The sequence below is a fragment of the Mugil cephalus genome, chromosome 8 (assembly GCF_022458985.1).
Source record: "Mugil cephalus isolate CIBA_MC_2020 chromosome 8, CIBA_Mcephalus_1.1, whole genome shotgun sequence".
NCBI lineage: Eukaryota > Metazoa > Chordata > Actinopteri > Mugiliformes > Mugilidae > Mugil > Mugil cephalus.
In genome coordinates this window covers 4,785,968-4,804,667 of record NC_061777.1, presented here as the reverse complement: position 1 = coordinate 4,804,667, position 18,700 = coordinate 4,785,968, and the positions used below count along the sequence as shown (strand labels likewise).

Below are 18,700 nucleotides of genomic sequence, written 5' to 3'. Positions count from 1 at the left end.
TGCAGATAGCTGGTTTTCTCTACATGCCTGGTGAATATGTGGTCAGGTGGGTATGTGTGGGCAGGCTGCAAAGTGGACTTCAGTCTCCCTTTTTGGAGGCGGTTCGTCTCTTTTGAGGCATTCAGAAACCTACATTTTTTTTTGTAAATATATATGTTTGATCAATCACGTGTACTGTGTGGGTCCTGCTGTAATTACTGCGGCAAAGCTTTCTCAGAAAAACGTTCTTTTAACAGGAAGAAACCCTGGAATCATATGGAGGGACACACCTGCTTGAGAGTCTCTGATGGTCAAAATTAGGAACATCCTGTCTCAGAGTGATGCTGAAAAACTAGTTCCAATTGGCTGTCCAGTTGATTCAAAATGTTACATCAAGAGCACTGACAGGAATTGGCAAGAGAGATCATATTATTCCAGATTTAGCTGGGAAATCGTTTTTCTCTGGTATGTTTACCCTTAATTGGACTTTAACTGGACAATGCATGTGCACATGGACAGTAGAAGAACCACCTGAGGGATAGCGCCACCGTATCTGCACCAGAAGTAGTGCACACATTACGTAAAAGATTAAAAAAAGCTGAACTATTATCCATCTGGTTGTTGTTTGAGATGCTGGTCGCATGAACAACTCTTTTTCGTTTTAATCCGCTGACAGGACACATATCGCCACCTAGTGTGTAGGAGGAGGACATGTTCCCATCAGTTATTAAATTTTCTCCGTTTCATGTAAACAAGTGTGTTCATCAGTGTATTCAAGAGTGTGTTCATCAGCAAAGGGTCGATAAGGTTAAGGTAGGTAGTAGGTAGGCCAGGTAACTTATTCCCTGGCATAAATAGCATAAAAAAATATACTTTTATTATCCATTATAATTTACAACGGAATGTAAATTAGAACAAATGACATGTGTGAATGCACCACAGGAAATCCAGACAGAGGAGGTAATTTCTGAATTACAGGACGTCCCAAGTAAAACTAGTTCCATGCAAATAGGGTTTAAGAATAGGTTAAAGAATGGCAGAGCTACTCATTACTGAGTCCTTTGTTTACACTCGTTTTGAGGAGGTTTTCAGGCTTTTTTTTTTTTTTTTTTGGAGCTATTGTCTTAAACTTTTGATCGTGACCAGCCACCATGAAGCGTTGCCGCCCCTCTCCTCACTGCTGTCTCCGTCAGGAGCTGCTGAACCTTCATCCCCCACAAAAACCCTCTTCTTTCTGCCTCGTCCTCTGACATATTTTCTTAAACCAGCTATTTATTTATTTTTTTACGATGTTTTATTTTAGCATTTTGTTTAAAATGTGTACACTGTTACTATGTTGGTGTATGTTCCGTTTGTTTCATGTCCCCTTTAACCTCCTGAGACCCAAGCTTTTGTTTAGTACGCATTTTTAATTTATTTGGGATCAGTAGGACCTAAGACGTACAAAAACTGAGCATCACCTTTCAACAGGAATGTCCTCATATGTGGACACTGGGATAATTTCATTATTTATGTTATAATACAGTCACCAATGTGTGACAACATATAGAACTGTTTATTTTAATACCTGAACATGGCTGAGCAAAACTAGAATTGCGAACAATGTCCCAACGTCCTTAAACAATTACTTGCTAATTAGTTGTAGCAAAAAATCGGTGAAATTTGTGGGTGATATCAAACTAGAAATGTTATTAAGCATAAATAAATACGTTTTAACTGTAGAATTTGTTGGGGTTTTTTGTTCTGTGATCGTCTGTAGAATGAATCCAATGAAATTCCCGCTATCACATTTTTGCTGACTCATGTATTGACCCTTTGCTACCACTAGAGGGCAGGCTAAAGAGGTTATTTACGGTAAAATATGGAGATACCTCTTTAAAATGCAACCACCTGGGCTTCACCGTTTCTGTACCTGGGTCATCACGGCTGCGTTTTGTAAAAAAGGCATAACACGTTCACGGCTCAGACCTCACCGCTGCCTCTTTCTATTCCACCTCACAGAATGAGAAACACTTTGGCCTCAGTTATTGAGCACAAAATTGGCCCCTCATCGCCTTGTGTGACTGGAATCAAAATTGATTTAAGCGGTGCCTTCTTTCTGCCTTGAGGACGGACACACTTACCTGGCTGCAAAATCTCCTGGCTTCCAAAAAATATAATTTGTCTTGTCACTATAGCTTCTCCTGAAGTCATTTGTCTTTGCGAAAATAACGTAAGCTAGTTCACTTTTCGTAGTAGGAAAACTTCTGGGGCTTTTGCCGCTGATGGATTTCTGTGACTTGTTTTACAAGTGAAGCAGTGATTCATGCCTGCAGTGGGTTCTCTGCAGATGATTTATGCCACCCTCTGAATTCACACAATGACAAACCTGTGTGTGAAAATGGCACATCGCGGTATGTTACTCCATGATTTTCAGCTCGTAACATTTTGATCCATCACATGTACTGTCCTGCTGTAATTACTGCAGCGAAACTTTCTCAGAAAAACAGGAAGAAGCCGTAGCGGACACACCTGCTTGCTCGAGGGTCTCTTTACTTTAGTTGAGTGGTTCTTGTCATAGTATGGATTAGAACAGCACTCAGTTCGAGCTACTATACACAGCAGAGAACTGGGGACTTTAGTTGTACCTATCCTGCCTCTTGATCCTCTTGACACCTGCTAATTGAGACCTTTCCAGGTGTCGACCATACAAAGAGTGTGAAAAGATGTCAACAAGACAAAAAGACTACTTTTCCAGAATCTAAATGACCATTTAGTTCCTTACATACCCCGATCAGCCACAACATTATGACCACTCACAGGAGAAGTGAATAACCATCTTGTGACAATTCAGTGTTCTGCTGGGAAACTTTTGGACCTGGTATTGGTTGTGGATGTTACATAACCAATGTAGTAGTACCCACCTAGACCAGACCAGGCACCCCCACCCCATAGCAAGGATGCAGTCTGATGCAGACACACACACATGAACAACATGAAGAACATCTTCTGGTAAATAGTGAATTTGGAAGTCAGGTGGGATGGTCCACAGAGGCCCTTCCCCTCAACTCACAGGACTCACAGGACCCAAAGGACCCACAGGACCCAAAGGCCCCCCACTACCAATATCCTGTAGTCAGACACCACAGGACAAACTCAGAAGACTGGTGTCCATTCTCTGATGAGTCACAACTACCGAGGAAGCCGCCGCCATTTTTGTTTTGTTTGTTCCGTGGTCAAAATGTGAGCCTTTCTTAGTTTATGTGTAGAACGGCTAAGGTCACAAAGCCTTTGGATTTGTTAATTAGTGAATAAATGTTTGGTACAACTGCATGGACACGTCTTCACAAGTCTCATTTAACGGATCCACCGTGGAAAACGACGTCACATGCATCTTGGTTAAGACCAGACAAATGAGAGCTAGACAGCATCAGGAAGGTGGTCATAATGTTATGCCTGATCGGAGTATAATGTACTATGTTACTTCACAGTTTTGTGCAGTTTTGATGTTTGGTATTAATCTACAGTCTAGAAAAAAACCTGTAGTAAAAAATAAATGAAAAAATAATGAAGAGAAACCCTTGAACGCGTATCCAAAGATTTGCCCCGTCCTCTAATAGCTTCACTTCCTTCAGGTCTGGGGCTCTTCACCTCTGCCACCTTTTTTCTATTTGACTTGTTAAACAGCTTTGCCTCTGAAAAATGTCAAACTAAACACTTGCTGCAGGCTCACAGACTAATGCAGTCCATTCATCACTCTGCAGTTTCACCTAAAACCAAACTGGCTTCTAATTTGCACTTTTTCAATTGGAAACCTCGGTCCACTAATCACAAGGAAGGGAAGCCAAAAGGAATCCATTACCTACTTGTTAATCATTATTAAAAAGTTAAATATGGAACTAGAATTACTGCGCCACACCACATTCAGCCACATGCAGCAAATTGTCTCTTTAACAGAAAGATTCATCCCTATTTTCGAAATCATTGTGGATTTCCACAAAATACTTTTGCTTTTTAAAAGTTCTCAGTCTGACTAATCGTGTCTGCAATTACCTGAAAAGTGGATTGTGTTTCTGAGACGTGGCTCTCTAACTCAATCATCACTTCCCTTTAAGTGTGATAATGGATCGAAATGTAGTCGCAGTTCACAATTTATGCATGAACTGAACGGGCTTAACAATATTTCTGCTGTGTTAAAGTGTTTCATTTTATCTGCGTAAAGAATACGGAACATTTTCAGTGCTGTAAACAAATTGTACATTTAAAGTAAATTATTTTTTGCCCATTTAACTATTATCATCAGATACAGAGCCGCATTAATAGTATTAAGTAGTATAGTATTAATTTTTGTGTGTGTGGCTTCCAGATGAATTAAATCACTTTCTTTTTGCTTTGCTTTTGGTCTCCACCATCTGGTTGCTAAAACATGTGATGGTTTCTTGGTTCCTTCCCACTTTTCTCTGCTCTGGTCTCAGCCACACTGAGAAGATCTGTCCATCGGTCAAAGCTTGACGTAACCTGAAGCTCCATTCAAGTGTTGGTGGTTGAGCTGCATTGTAGGTAATGTATGCACTAGAGATGCAGACTAGTCACTGATCAGGTGACAGTTAAAACATGGACGCCTCCTAGGAGACAGGTGAGGAGACAGGTGAGGAGTCCAGTGGGTTGTTCCAGGAAACTTGTAGCAGCTCATGGTACCAGACTGATTTTATTTTGGGCACGTTTTGTCCCACGTTACTTTGCCTATTGCACTAAATGTCATTGTATTTGAAGATATAGCGATGTTAATGATCCATGCCTTTCTTCAGTTACCCAGATAGATGTTCTCTAATTTTTTTGAACAAAAATGTGAAGCACAATAACCACTGTCTAAATTATTTTGCGATTTGCACGTACACACTATATATACCCACATTAAACTACTGCAAAATTTTGGACTCAATTTTGGTCCTTTGCTGGGCAGAATTTGTGCACCCCTGATCAAGTGTGTGGAAATCTTTCACTTCACTAAAGCCCATATTACTGTGACATGTCAGTCCTGAAATACAACAAAAGTACTACTGCAATACATCTGAAAAGACATCTGCTCACGCTAGCAGAGGAACGGTTCAAATCCTCTGGACATCAGTCCATTAACAGCTTCACCAAACGTCCTGTGGTAACAGAGCGAAGGAGGCTGCACATCAACTATTTATCAGCGTTATTGGATCTTTAGCTGCAGCACACGGAGAAGACTTCAGAGAAATACCTGCTACACTATCCATCTAACAACTCTCTGTGGAGTTCTATTAAATGCCACTGGTGGTGCCAAGTTGCAGCCTGTTTTTATACAGACTATACATATCTACAGCTCACGGTATGTAGCACATGAGCTGTCTGTTCTTATCATATGAATTCAGGTCAAGAATATAGATTTCATGGTTTCAAAGCGTTACTTTCTACTGGGTTTTTATTAGTGACTTCATTAGATATTAATCGTTATTAAAGGCCAGGGGAGTTGGTTTGGATTCACACTCCTGGAAACTGATGATGCTCCAACAAAGACCTGCTGAGTTCAGTCCAGTGGTTTGGATGTGCAACCCCTGGTATGCACGAGATTTTGACAAGGAAGTCAAGATCAGTATTAGGACGCAAACGCCAAAGTACAAAAGTACAAAGCCAAATCCCAACCTTTGAGTCATTATCTTTTACAACACGTAGTCTCGGGCCGTCTGAACGTTGGTCGAGCAGCTGTGAGGGGTTCATACTTCTGTGGCAGCTCTGTTGACAAACTGCAATGAATAAAATAACACATTTATTACATCAAAGCCCAGATGGTTCAGCTGCAGAGAAAATGTTATCAGAAGGTCGAACCGCTGAGACAACAGCCTGCGATTGGTCTCTGTTTACAATCCAGCCACCTGCTTCAGGGCCCGCTTCTAATCCTGCTTCTCTTTCAGTCGTTGAATTCCTCCTGAGCACATCAGGGTCAAATGATGGGATGGAGAGGCGAGTCCACATGACGGGCCTTTTCCTGCTCCTCGTCTTTTTCCTACCACCTCCCGCTCTCGTCCTCTTTCTCTTTGAACTCGCTGCTCTGGTTAAGTTGAGAGCTCAGCGGATATAAAAAAAAAATAAAAATCTGCAGACACTACCCTTGATCATCTATGATTGTGGTCATCATAAAGATGTTGTGTGTTGATTGTGCCACCAGGAGAGCGACAACAATCACTGAAAATTGCACATAGCAGCGTAGTGTTTAATTTAATTTAGAGCACCTGGTGTGAGGCAGTCTTTTACTTTCTTGGTCTTAACCGAGATGCATTTGATGTCTCACATCATCGATCTCACCAATTTTGTGCTGTTCATGTTTTTTGTTGAGTTGAGTTGAGTTTTTGTTGAGTTGTTCCTGAAGCGTTTTTGTCAGTCTGCATCCTGCTCCCATCAAGGAGTGTCATTACTATGGAGGTGGGGGGTACCTGGTCTGGTCTAGGTGGGTGCTGCCAGGTCCAAAACTGTTGGTCTACTTCCTGGAGTTTCTAAAAGCAGAATGGGAGGCAGAGTCTTCAGCTCTCAGGCTCTTCTCCGGTGGAACCAGCTCCCAGTTTGAGTTCAGGACAGACACCGTCTCTACTTTTAAGATCAGACTTAAGACTTTCCTTTGGCGAAGCTCATAGTTAGGACTGGATTTAACCATCCCTTAGTTATGCTGCTATAGGCCTAGGCTGCAGGGGAACGACGCACTGATCATTTCGTTTCTATTACTAACCACTATGTCTCCGTCTTTCCATCTTCTTGTGAAGGTCCAACGCTCCAAACTACATCTGTTGCCTCCTACCTGGGTGAACAATTCTCTAACCTGCCCATGATTCCTCCTATACTCTCAAACTCTCACATAACATCATCAGCGATATCTTGTATTTTTAGATTCTACGTGTTTCCTTCAGTCGGATGTATGGATCTATGACAGAAGTTTGGTTATCTTGTTTCTCCGGTCGGCCTTTGGCTGATGAGTCCCTCCATATGAGCATACAAGGTTTCTTCCTGTTAAAAGAAAGTTTTTCTTTACCACCGTCGCCTTCAGTATCGCTTTGGAGGTTTCAGGCTGGTTGTTGAAAAAGCATCTTGAGACAATTCGTATTGTTATTGACGCTACATGAATAAAACTGAATCGATTCAAATTATTCTAAGGCAAGAACTAAACTAAATTCTAAAGTAAAGAGACTCTCAAGCAGGTGTGTCCCCATATGAGTTTCAGGGTTTCTTCCTGTTAAAAGAAAGTTTTTCTGAGAAAAGTTCTCTGCAGTGATTACAGCAGGACAGTACGTAGTACATGTGATGGATCAAAAATATATACATTAAAAACAACAAGTGAGCAGAAGTCCCTGACAGCGTATCTGCAGTAAACCATGAGGTGAAAATCACAGAGTAACATACCGCGGTGTGCCATTTTCACACACAGGTTTGTCACTGTGTGAATTCAGAAGGTGACATAAATCATCTGCAGAGAACCCGCAGCGTGAACGCATGAATCACTGCTTCACTTGTGGCTGGTGTAAGGCTGCTCTCTACAGCGCTGATACTCTCTTAATTAATATACTGCATCCTTCTCACGAGACTGACTTTAAAGGGACATAAGCAGATGTGTTTTCTTCGTCCATAGGAATATTTTTCTGCATATAACAATAAATGGGTTATATCTTCAACAAGTGTAAGGACTGTATGAATGATGTTGGTCACCTGTGACACAAACACCAGTGAGTTTGCTACAAAAGTGTCAGAATAAAGATATATGTTACTGCGTCAGAGAAAATTCATCCGGAACAAAGTGGAAAATATACATTTCTGTTCTTGCATAAAAAACAAACACATTATTTAGAGTAAAAACCACCCCTGATATGTGGGTTAGTAGCCTTGTTCAAATATGAATTTGTAATGTAAAATCTGATGAGTAACAACAATTGTAGAGAACCACAAATTATGCCTTTTTGTCATATTTTGATTCCATATGTACCATTTGACCTTTCTCAGGTCCCAGTCTGAAAAACTAATTTTGTTTCACTGATTTGTCACTAAGTACAAATACAACAGTTTTGACTCATTCACCCAGACCATTTGTAAAAGGAGGCCTTCGGTGAAACTCAAAGGAGAATATGTCGACAACCAATCACCAGGTCCAAAAGTTTCCCAGAAGAATACTGAACTGTCACAAGATGCTTAATGTTATTCATTTCTCCAGGCAGCAGAGAAGCCAGAGCAGATCTACTAGTGGGCCATTGGGTGATTCACGGTAAATATATTATCAAAAACGTATCATGTCACTTACGAGGCTACGAACGTAGTTTATGCAGTCACACACACACGAAGGCGATAATAAAAGAGGGTGTTGGCACGGTTTTAACTCCATAGTAGTGGGGTAAAGTTGAGAGATGGCGAGCTCAAATCATGGGGACGCCACTGGAGACGCCACGGACGGTTTCTCTGTTTACATCATAACAGCTCAAGGTTACGTTTAGAAAGCAAAATCAAATTTAATGAATTTACTCAGCAACCAATGAGCCAATGAGCACTGACCAGTAGCCACCTGCTATGTACGCAACCAAAATTATGTGTTTTCCCCGTTCATTTTATTTTAAGTTATTTATTTAAGTTACAGTTCGCACATTTAATACCTAAAAAGGAATGACGGATAGTGGGGACACGGCCCTCTAATGGAACCGAGACAAATGTCTCTAAAACCGTTCTGAAACTGAAACACAAGAGACTTTCTGCATAATTAACAGTTTCAGATATTAAATATATATATATATTTCTCCTGCTGTATATTTACACTGCAGCCCCCTCCAACCCCCTCTGGTCAAATGTCACAGCCTTCCTATATAATAATTTAACCAACTCCTACGCGTGTTGACTTGGTCCCACCGCGTTGATGGGACGAATGTGGGCAGCTTTCACACCCTCACACACCAGCAGAAGGCTGGCACATGTCGCGGTGTGAAGCCCTTTCTACATCGCTGCTCCAGTCGGTTGTCAAAAAGATGAAGGGGGTAGGTATAAAAGCTCCTTCTTATAGTCATGTATAATAATACATTTCCCTCCTTGTCAACCTTCGGTCTCGTTACCACGGGCCGGCGGAGGACTGACTCTCTGTACAGCGGCAGCTGCCATATTAGCTTAAAGCTTACAGATGTCTGCTGGACAACGATGACTCTTCTTTAAATACCATTTATCAAGACGTGCATGTGAACAGCTGAGAGCAACAGCCTGCTCATTTAATTTCTGCACCATTTAGGCGTTAAGCTCCACCTGGCACTACATTTTAAGCCTTGTCAGGAGCAGGTGTAACGTGAAAAGTCTTCATGGTGAAAAAGTGATAATAGAGTTACACACAGACAGACTTCAGAGTCAGGTTGGAGAGTAATGAGAGACGGCACCAGTCCTCTGGATATATAGGAAGACATTAACTCCCTGAGACATTTTATCTCTGCGAGGGTTCATGTTATTTTGTGGACTGTAACAAACTGAAGTGTCAGTGCGGTGGCATCGGTCTGCACGTGATGTACACACTGTGAGTGGGAGTGCGTTTTTTTTTTTAAGTGTAAGTTAAGATGAGACACTTTAAAATGTCTGTATATCTCGTGTCTTTGTAATTCTTTACTACCTCATTCTTATTCTATTTTTAAGATTATGTTATTTTATCTTGACTCTTATCTTACGTCTATGTCTGGTTCATGCATGTTCTTTCTTATCTTGGGACTGTAGGACATAACAACTTCCCTGTGGGGATCAATACGGTGATCTTGAACCTTGAAAATGAGGTGAGTAGCCACCATACTGTGGTTCAGATTGTGTAACCAGTGGAGAAGAAAAAAATTGGAAAACACAAAAACGAGCAAAACCACAAAGTTGAGCGCACACTGGGGCTGCACGACTCTGGAAAAAATGTGAAATGTGTTTTTTTTTTTTTGTTTGTTTTGTTTTGTTTTTTGCTTAGAATTGAGATCACGATTCTTTGGCACAATTTATTTATTTCTTTCTACTAAATGTTTTTTGCACTGATAAACTTTTACACAACAAAACAAAAAAAAACATTCAAACGGACATTCAAATATCAAACATTGAGATTTCCTTAGAATAAAGCTTGTTAGCATCCATTTAACTCTTTACCGCTGACTTCTCTCTCTTTCTTTCTTTCCCTCATTGTTTCCACACGCTCAACTGCAGGCCGCTTCCTATAGCGACAAAATCACGTGGTGTAAAGACGCTTTCCCATAGGTCGAGGGAGGAGTCGGCGGTAGTGCTGCCTTTAGGGGCGCTTGAAAAAATCCGGGAAGAAATGGGAGCATTTGTTTGTGATGCCGCTCGTGAAATAAAATGCTTAAGAATCGTTGTGTTTCGAAATGAGATCACGTGTGTGTGTGAACCGAGATCGCGATTTTGGAGCTGTGTTTACCTTCTCCTCAATCTGAGAGTTTGAAATGACCCAGAATTATATTAAAAAATTATAAATACTCAGAAATACTGAAAATTAAACTGGTCTTACTGTTATTTAGTATTGTCATTAGTATTATCGATGATAATGATTCCAATGGACAATATGACACCAGGTTCTTTAAAAGTAATTTGTCTAATAGACAGCAGCTCAAGAAATACCACACTATTGAACTACACTTTATATATATATATATATATATATATGTGTGTAACACAAGTCAATCCAGAGTTGGGTGGATTGCCTGTATGTGAAAATAAAGCTGCAGAGGTAATTCTCCCACACAACAACTGTAAATCCCACAGTAAAGAAAAAGGCTGAGGAAACACAATCCCTTACACTTAAATCATTTAAATCCTCCGGATTATTACCTTAGCACAAACTGGAGCCTGTGGAGTGAACATCAGTGGCTGAGGATACATAGAGACAAAGGATATCACAGTGTCACAGAGCTGATAGTTCAAGCCACAACATTATGACCACTGACAGGAAGAGAGAATAAGTAAATTGAACCGTGTTGTGACATTTCAGTGTCCTGCTGGGAAACATTTGGACCTGACATTCATTCATGATTAAAATTAAACTAATTAAAATTAAACTTATATGAAAAATGGACACTTTAATATGCATCAGTGTTTTATATATTACTGTTACGGCCGCAGCTTGTCATTTCTGTTTGTGTGTATATGAAACCTGATCACTTCCTGGTCTGCCATGCGGCCTCCATGCTGCTGGACCCTGAAGCTCCACCCCTTGTTCCTGATTGGTGCATCAGGCCTACAGCAGCCAATCCTTGCTGATCAATCAGGAGCCCCCACCTATATAACACCTGCAGTTCCCTCAGTCATGCTGGTTTTCTGTTGGAGTCAGTTCGCCTTCATTAGTTACTGTGTTTGTGTGCAAATTTGTAGATTGTAGTGCCTGGGTTTTTGGCATTTTTGGGCAGGCTGTGAGCACTGCCCAAGGGTTGTAGCTAACTGTAGTGACTCTATTCTAGTTGTTTTACTGTTTCTGAAGAGTAGCCAGGTCTTAGATTAGTTTTAGATTTTCCCACCACTGGTAGGATCTGCCCTGTATTAGACACATTAGTTGTAGTGGTACTGTTCTCCCTTGTTTTTGTTTTTTTTTTGTTAGGTTAGGAAGTTAGCGTTTAGGTTCTTTTTTTTTTTCTTTATTTAGCAAGATTGTTAGCGCTTAAAGAGTCCTGCTTTTGTTATCTTCTGTTTTGCTTTGAATAGCATCCACCGGCCCTCTTCCCAGATTTGTTGCGTTTATTTAAGTTATGTTACAATAAACTACATACATAAAATCATCCACTGACATGGAGGGGGTGGAGTTTATTCCCTGTACTGCAGCCAGCCACCAGGGGGAGATATACTAGCTTTGACTTTAGAGCTGTATATTAGAGAGAGTCTGTCCACCAAGGGGATGGTCTGAGCTCCCTCTGTGCTGATTGGTTCTGAGCTGGTCACATGTTTCATGGGAGAAGTGGCAGTAACAGAGAATAAAGTTGGATTAAAAGTTAAAATATGTCACAGTGCTCAGCCTACGGCTCCAGCACAGGATCAGGAAAACACGGAGGAAACTCCACCGTTTCCCCAGTGAACAAAAACAGAGGAAGTTATTGAGCAGAAGATAAAAAGGAAGAACTGGATAAAACTTTGATTAACCTGGACACTTCGATTTCATCCGCTGTCCTAAGGCAGGTATCTTTAAAGACAAACAGACAAAACCTGTAAAAGTCTTATACAAAAAATAAGCCCCTTTACATGTTATATATAAAATGTGCAATTAAACTCAGAGTGAGCATTTACTTGGAGCTAGTTTGAAAAGACAACAGAAACATCAACACAAACATTATTTCAGAATAAATAATGAATAACTCCAAAAACACAGGGTTTAGAAAATCTTCCCGGAAAGGAATGGCACCATTTCACAGAGTTACAAAGAGCTAGTTGCTCTGGTTGATAAGTCTGATGGCCCAGGGGTAAAGACTGTTTTTGAGACTTCTGTATCTGCTGCCAGACAGCAGAGTGTGAGCTGTCCTTTACAATCTTCTCGGCTCTGCTGAGGCAGCGGGAGGTGGAGATGTAAAGCCCACAACAGCACACTGTTCTCTAAAACCTTGTAATTCCGTGTATTTCTTCTAAAATAATTCCAGTTTGGTGCACGTTGCTTCACAGCGTGGATTTATTTCAACTTAAGAGCATATATTTAACAGCATTTACTCTTTGCAGCGCATCCTTTCCCACAAATTCAAAAAAGAATAAATAAAATATTAAATTTGCAAAAATAATAATAAAAAAAAAGGTGTTGCACTCTCTGACAACACCTTCCTCTGCAAGGAAACAGTAACATAACAACTTAGAGTTAACAAACGCAACATCAGAATGACCTTTTCTGCAACATAACACGTCAAACTAATTAGTGTTAACAGCTCATTTTTAACCATTAGTAAAGAATTAAAAAAAAATGTGTCCTTTGTGCCTGCATGAGGCACAATATGAGGAAGGTGGTCATAATGTTACGCCTGATCGGTGTATTTTGTTCCTTTAGTTGTTACACATGGAAGGATGCCAAGTCCGATTTTTTTTTTTTTTTTTTTTTTATAAACTGTTCTTAAAACACCATAACAGGCTGAACTGTGGTTGAAACCTCAGGATGTAACAGGATGACTGACAGAAGACAGACGCTGTTGAGAATCCATTTTCAGACTTAACTGTACTCCTGCACACACACAACGCTGAATTGCACTAATGATCTGCCACGCTGGGTGTCGACACCACTAGTCCCACTTGGAAACAACATTTCCTCCGAACTAAACTTCATTTTGTTCAATATCTTATCTCTGCAGGAAAAAAAAAGGCTTATATATTTTTTCCTCTTTCTGGCCTAATGTGGTATTTTATCTCACACGTTTCACATCCTTTAAGCCTGTTTTTCGTGTTCACCTGTCATATTGCAGTAGCAGTGGATTTGCGGTGTGCGTGCTACACTCGAGTCTGCTGCCTTTACATAAAGTGGAGAAGCTTCCTTATGCTAATTGTGAAACACCTGGCAAACAGGTTTAAGAAAAGGTGGATTTCCAGTCTGTTCTTTGTTGATAGCGATTAAGAGCCGGTCAACAGGATGAGTTAAATTTTATTCATATTGCATCATTAACAGCTACAAGTACAAATCTGGGGTGTCTGGGGACAGGTTGGTTGTCTTTGTAAATTTGTGCAGACATCTCCAGGCGTGGCTCCTGTGTGGTGAGGAACCTTCGACCCAGATCACCGATGGCGTCACCCCAGCGGAGCATTGCCACATTTAATTTCCTTCCATTTCCTCTCACCTTGAAACTGAAGCTGGAGATCTCCGTTGCCGGTGCCGCTCGAGAGGCCTCCGCTGTCAAGGCGCTCCCATTCACTCGCACACAATCACGTATTTCATCATCTTGGCACCGTTTGCAGCCTCAACAGCCACATTAAAAAAAAATAAAAAATCCACCCTGAAGAATCAGGTCTCACATCTCAGCGCACAGTTGGACCTTCACGCATGCAGGGAGGAGAACGACTTGCATCAGAGCCTTGAGATAACTCTGACCGTTTGCCTCGCGTGTCAAATCGCATGCTGGCTAAGAGAGACAGTCTAAGTGAGTCGCAGCTGCAGGTACTACATCAAGTGTCCGGGTTTTTTTTTTTCTTTTTTCTCCATTAAAAGTTTCCTTTGCTCTACTGGCAATGAGGAGATTGTAGAGACAATTAACAGAGCCAAGAGCTGCTGAGACGTGAGGACGTGACCGAGCTGCTTAAACATCCACGAGACTGAGGGGGTCGTGGTGCGAAGGAGTGGTAAAATACGGGCTTTTAAAAGCTGACCTTGCTCTCGTTTCACCTTCCCTGCCTTCCCGCCTCCATTATAATAACCTCCTTCCTATAACGGGCATGGAAGCGTCTTCGTCTCGATGCAGCAGAAGGAAACAAAAGGACGAACCTCGACCGGCTAAATATGCGATTTATCATCTGCACATATGTTTTATATGTGTTCACGGACGTATTGTCTGAGCCCGTTTGTCCGACTGTAAATGAGTTTCCTCACATGCACAGATTGAAAATCCCTCTCGAAAGAAAAGAATAAAAAGAGAAACTTTGAAGATGGTTCGAAAAAGGAAAAAAAAAAAAGCCGTCTTCTCTATTTAGTAGAAGCTGAACATCTGCATTACATTATTACCCGTCATCACTTAAAGAGCAGATTAATCCTGGGGGAAAAAAAGTGATGTGAGTGAGTGGGAGTTAGGTTTGATGGACGTTTGACGTATAGTTTGGTTCGCCTTCAACACATCTGTCATTCGCAGACGTGTGTGTGTGTGTGTGCAGGGTGTGATAACCTCCAGCTCCGCCTCTATGTGATGTTCCTCGCTATTCATTAAATTACTCACCGGGTCAAAATAAACCTTGACTGTCTGGTTTGTTATTTGCCTTGAGGCGACGACAAACGTATCTGACGAATGCACAACCTCAGTTCAACCTCCGAGTCATTAACGGCACTTAGTAATAAAAGCAAACTAATTCAGCAGCTTATCTGTCTCGTGCCGTAATTGGAGTTTGGAGCGCGGTTGTTAAGTCGGAGCAGCTGTGCAGAACCAAAACAGGACACTTATCTCCGTCGCTTTAAAGGCTGCACTTACAGGACTGTGTGTCTGTGTGTGCAGATTCCTCTGTATGGACTGTATATTTAACTGGAACACACTGATCTTATAACCACTAACGGGAGAAGTAACTAACCACTAGCTGTGTTTCCAAAATAAAAGTTTCGATATTGTACGTGTTTTCATTAAAAGGTGTTTTGGCGAATGAGCTGTAACTCTCGTAAAGTATCGCGATATCCCGTAATTCTCTTAAATTATGGAAAGACTTCACTTCGAGTAAGATAAACTGGCCACGTGACCGGAAAAATTTGTTTCTGTTGCATTTTTGTGATAAACTTTTACATCAATACGTCTGAAAAACCACATCATGAGGGTAAAAATGCTTTAGTGATATTTGAGAGGTTTTTTGAAATGTAGAGTACCAGTTTTTTTTTATATATTTAGGTTTTGCACATTTCTAATTGAACCATCTTCTGATGTTCAATGTGCTACTGGGAAACTTTTGCACCTGGCATTCATTCATGTGGATGTTACTTAGACATGTAGCACCCACCTAGACCAGACCAGACCAGACACCCTCACCCCATAGCAATGACACTCCCTGATGGCAGCAGGATGCAGGAGACGACCGGCTTAAGGTGACACGTCTCCTACACAATGAAAGGAATCTATAACTCATTCTTACCTTGCTCTGCCTGTGTGGGTTAATCTGATGAAGCATGGGACCCCTGTGGCGTGTTGTGGGATGCTCCGGCTGCTTGTGTGCGCTGTTCTCGGAGGAGCGGTGATATTGTGCTGCAAAGGTAATTTCTTGGTTGAATAGAGGCTTTTAAATTGTTCTTTAAGCAACAATGGAAACAAAGAAACTGATGGGATCTGATTTGGTTTCTTCCTGCTTCTTGCCAGCGTCGCCTCAGGGGCCTGATCTGGAAGGTTTCAGGATCTGGGCTCTGTGAAGCGTCTTGAGAAGATTTATATTCCATTTGACATATATGGTCCTGCTCACCATTATTGGCATCCATAATGTGGAATATCTTCCGAAAAAAATGATTGAAACAAAAGAGCAAATGATGAACAACAATTTAAAACAACAAACAATGGGAGGAAAAAATAAAAACTTAAAGTTTGCTGTATCACTGGTTTTAGCACCCCACACATTGTGACTCACCTGTGGTAAATCACAAATGAGAATCACCTGTGCCCAATTGTCTGTGCCCATGTGACGCGAATTAGCCAATGAATGATGACTTCTGTGTTTTAAAAAGCCACCTGTTATCCCCTGTTCCTTTGTCACAATGGTGAAGACAAAGGAGCTGTCTGAGGACATCAGAAGTGCAATAATTAGCAAACACAAGACCTCCAAAGGGTATAAGGGCGTCTCCAAAGACCTTGGTGTCCCTGTTTCAACAGTGCGTAATGTTATTAAGAAGTTTACCAAGCATGGAGCTGTCAATAACCTCCCTGGATGTGGGGGGGAAGATAAAAATTGATGAGAGAAGTCTTGGAAAGTTGGTGCGAATGGTGGAAAAAAAAAAAAAAAAACCACATCAAACATCCACAGACCTGAAGGCCAACCTGGAACAGTCTGGGGTCATGGTTTCAACAAGTACCATACGCTGCACACTAAACCAAACAGGGCTTCATGGGCGAAGGCCAAGGAAGACACCATTGCTTAGGAAAGGGAACGACCTATCTTTGCCAAAGAGTACCTGGACAAACCACAATCCTTCTGGGAAATTGTTCTGTGGACAGATGAAACAAAAATAGTGCTTTTAGGCAATGCACACCCAACAGTTTGTTTACAGATGGCACAATGAAGCCTACGAGGAAACGAACACCCTACCAACAGTTAAGCATGGTGGAGGATCCATAAGGCTGTGGGGCTGCTTTGCTGCATCTTGTACTGGAGGCCTTGAATGTATCACAGGACTCATGAAATCAGAGAATTATCAAGAGATTTTAGAGCGATATGTCCCAGTGTAAGAAAATTTGGTTTGAGTCAGAGATCATGGGTCCTCCAGCAAGACAAAGACCCAAAGCAGACATCCAAAAACACGCAGGAATGGCTGAAGAGGGAAAAATGGACTGTTTTAAAATGGCCAACAATGAGTCCTGATCTCAATCCGATTGAAAATCTTTGGTATGAGCTGAAATCTGCCATTGGGGAAAATAAACCTGCAAACGTTCAAGAGCTTGAATAATTTGCAAAGAAAGAGTGGGAGAAAATATCAGCTGAGAAGAAGCTTATAGTTGGTTACAAGAAACGTTTGGAGGCAAATATTAAAGAGGCTGCTTTTTCTGTTTCTTCTTTGAAATAACAATATGTAAGTTGAAAAAACTAATTTCTTTGTTAAATTACTTTGGACCTGCAAATTAAAAGATCCTGGTGATATACATTTATTCCATTTATCTCTGAAGATATTGTAGAGGTTATGCAAAAAATGAAGTGGTGCCAATAATGGTGAGCAGGACTGCACACAGATCAGCCAGAATATTATGACCGCTGACAAGGCACACAGACAAAAATAACGCTTTAGGAACAACTATGAAGAACAGCACAAGGTGTTGACCTGCCGTCTAAATTCATTTGATCCCAAACTGATCAAGTATCTGTGGGATGATCCATAGAGGCCCCTCCCCTCAACCCACAGGACCCAAATGACTCCTTGTTGCTGCCCAGCGGTGCCGACTGTGCCCTGGTGGAAATGATTCTTTTTTTTTTTTTTTTTTTTTTAATGAAGCAGCAGTGAAAAGATTCTCAGAAACGTGTTTGTGTGCAGATGCAAATTTCCTTTCATATTGAGCAACTGTTGCTCCTGCGACTGATTCCAACCATTTGACGGCAAAACACCTCGATGTGACAGAGAGGCTGTTATCAGTTTTATAATTGCCTTCCGTGGGCGAACGAGCTTCACTTTGCATTTTCTTTGTGGCACTACAATTCACGCTGCCAACTTACATTTTATTTATTTATTTCCCTTGAGATGACTATTGATTTGTTTTATTTGAATGTTTTTCAGAAAAATAATACCAGGCTCCTGTTTGTTTTCCCAAGAAACATAAGTGTCTGCAGTTAAACGAAATATTAAAGATGAATTCTACAGATTGAAAGAATCTATTTTCTAAGCGCTTTACGTATTTTTTTTTTTATTGTACATACTATTGTTCTTATACTATTGTATTTTATTTTAGTAGAATTTTACTTATATTTTATTTTAATCTTTTATTTTATTTATTATTAATTTTTATTTTTATTTATTTATTTATTTTTTACAATTTACAGAGCCCAGAGGCAGCAAGGACGAAACTCCCCTTTCAGGAAGAAAGAACCTCAAGTTTACTTTGAATATGAAGACAAAAAAACAAAAACAAAATTATATAAAATAAGATAAAACATCTAAACATAAAATATATAATACATATTCAAGAAGAAGTGCTATTAAAAATAAATGCAAATCGTGATACATAACACTTAGTGATACAGGTTTGGACATTGCTTTAACTCTGTGCTGAAACACAAAATATTTTCCTGGTTGAATGAATTAATTGAATGTCAAAGTAAAATTTTGCTCTTAAATTATGACTGAATGATTTCTGTATATTTATTGGAAATAAGTTATTTTTTAGCTTTGAACATTGTT

At 40.6% G+C, this 18,700-nt stretch overlaps 1 long non-coding RNA gene across 1 annotated transcript in view; it reads right to left on the bottom strand.

The window, feature by feature from the left end:
* LOC125012584 overlaps window positions 1-16,150 on the bottom strand; it is a 27,570-nt gene extending 11,420 nt beyond the window's left edge. The window contains exon 1 of the long non-coding RNA XR_007113304.1: window positions 15,745-16,150. This is a non-coding gene — a long non-coding RNA (uncharacterized LOC125012584). The remainder of the gene's footprint in view (window positions 1-15,744) is intronic.
* Window positions 16,151-18,700: the final 2,550 nt, after the last annotated feature.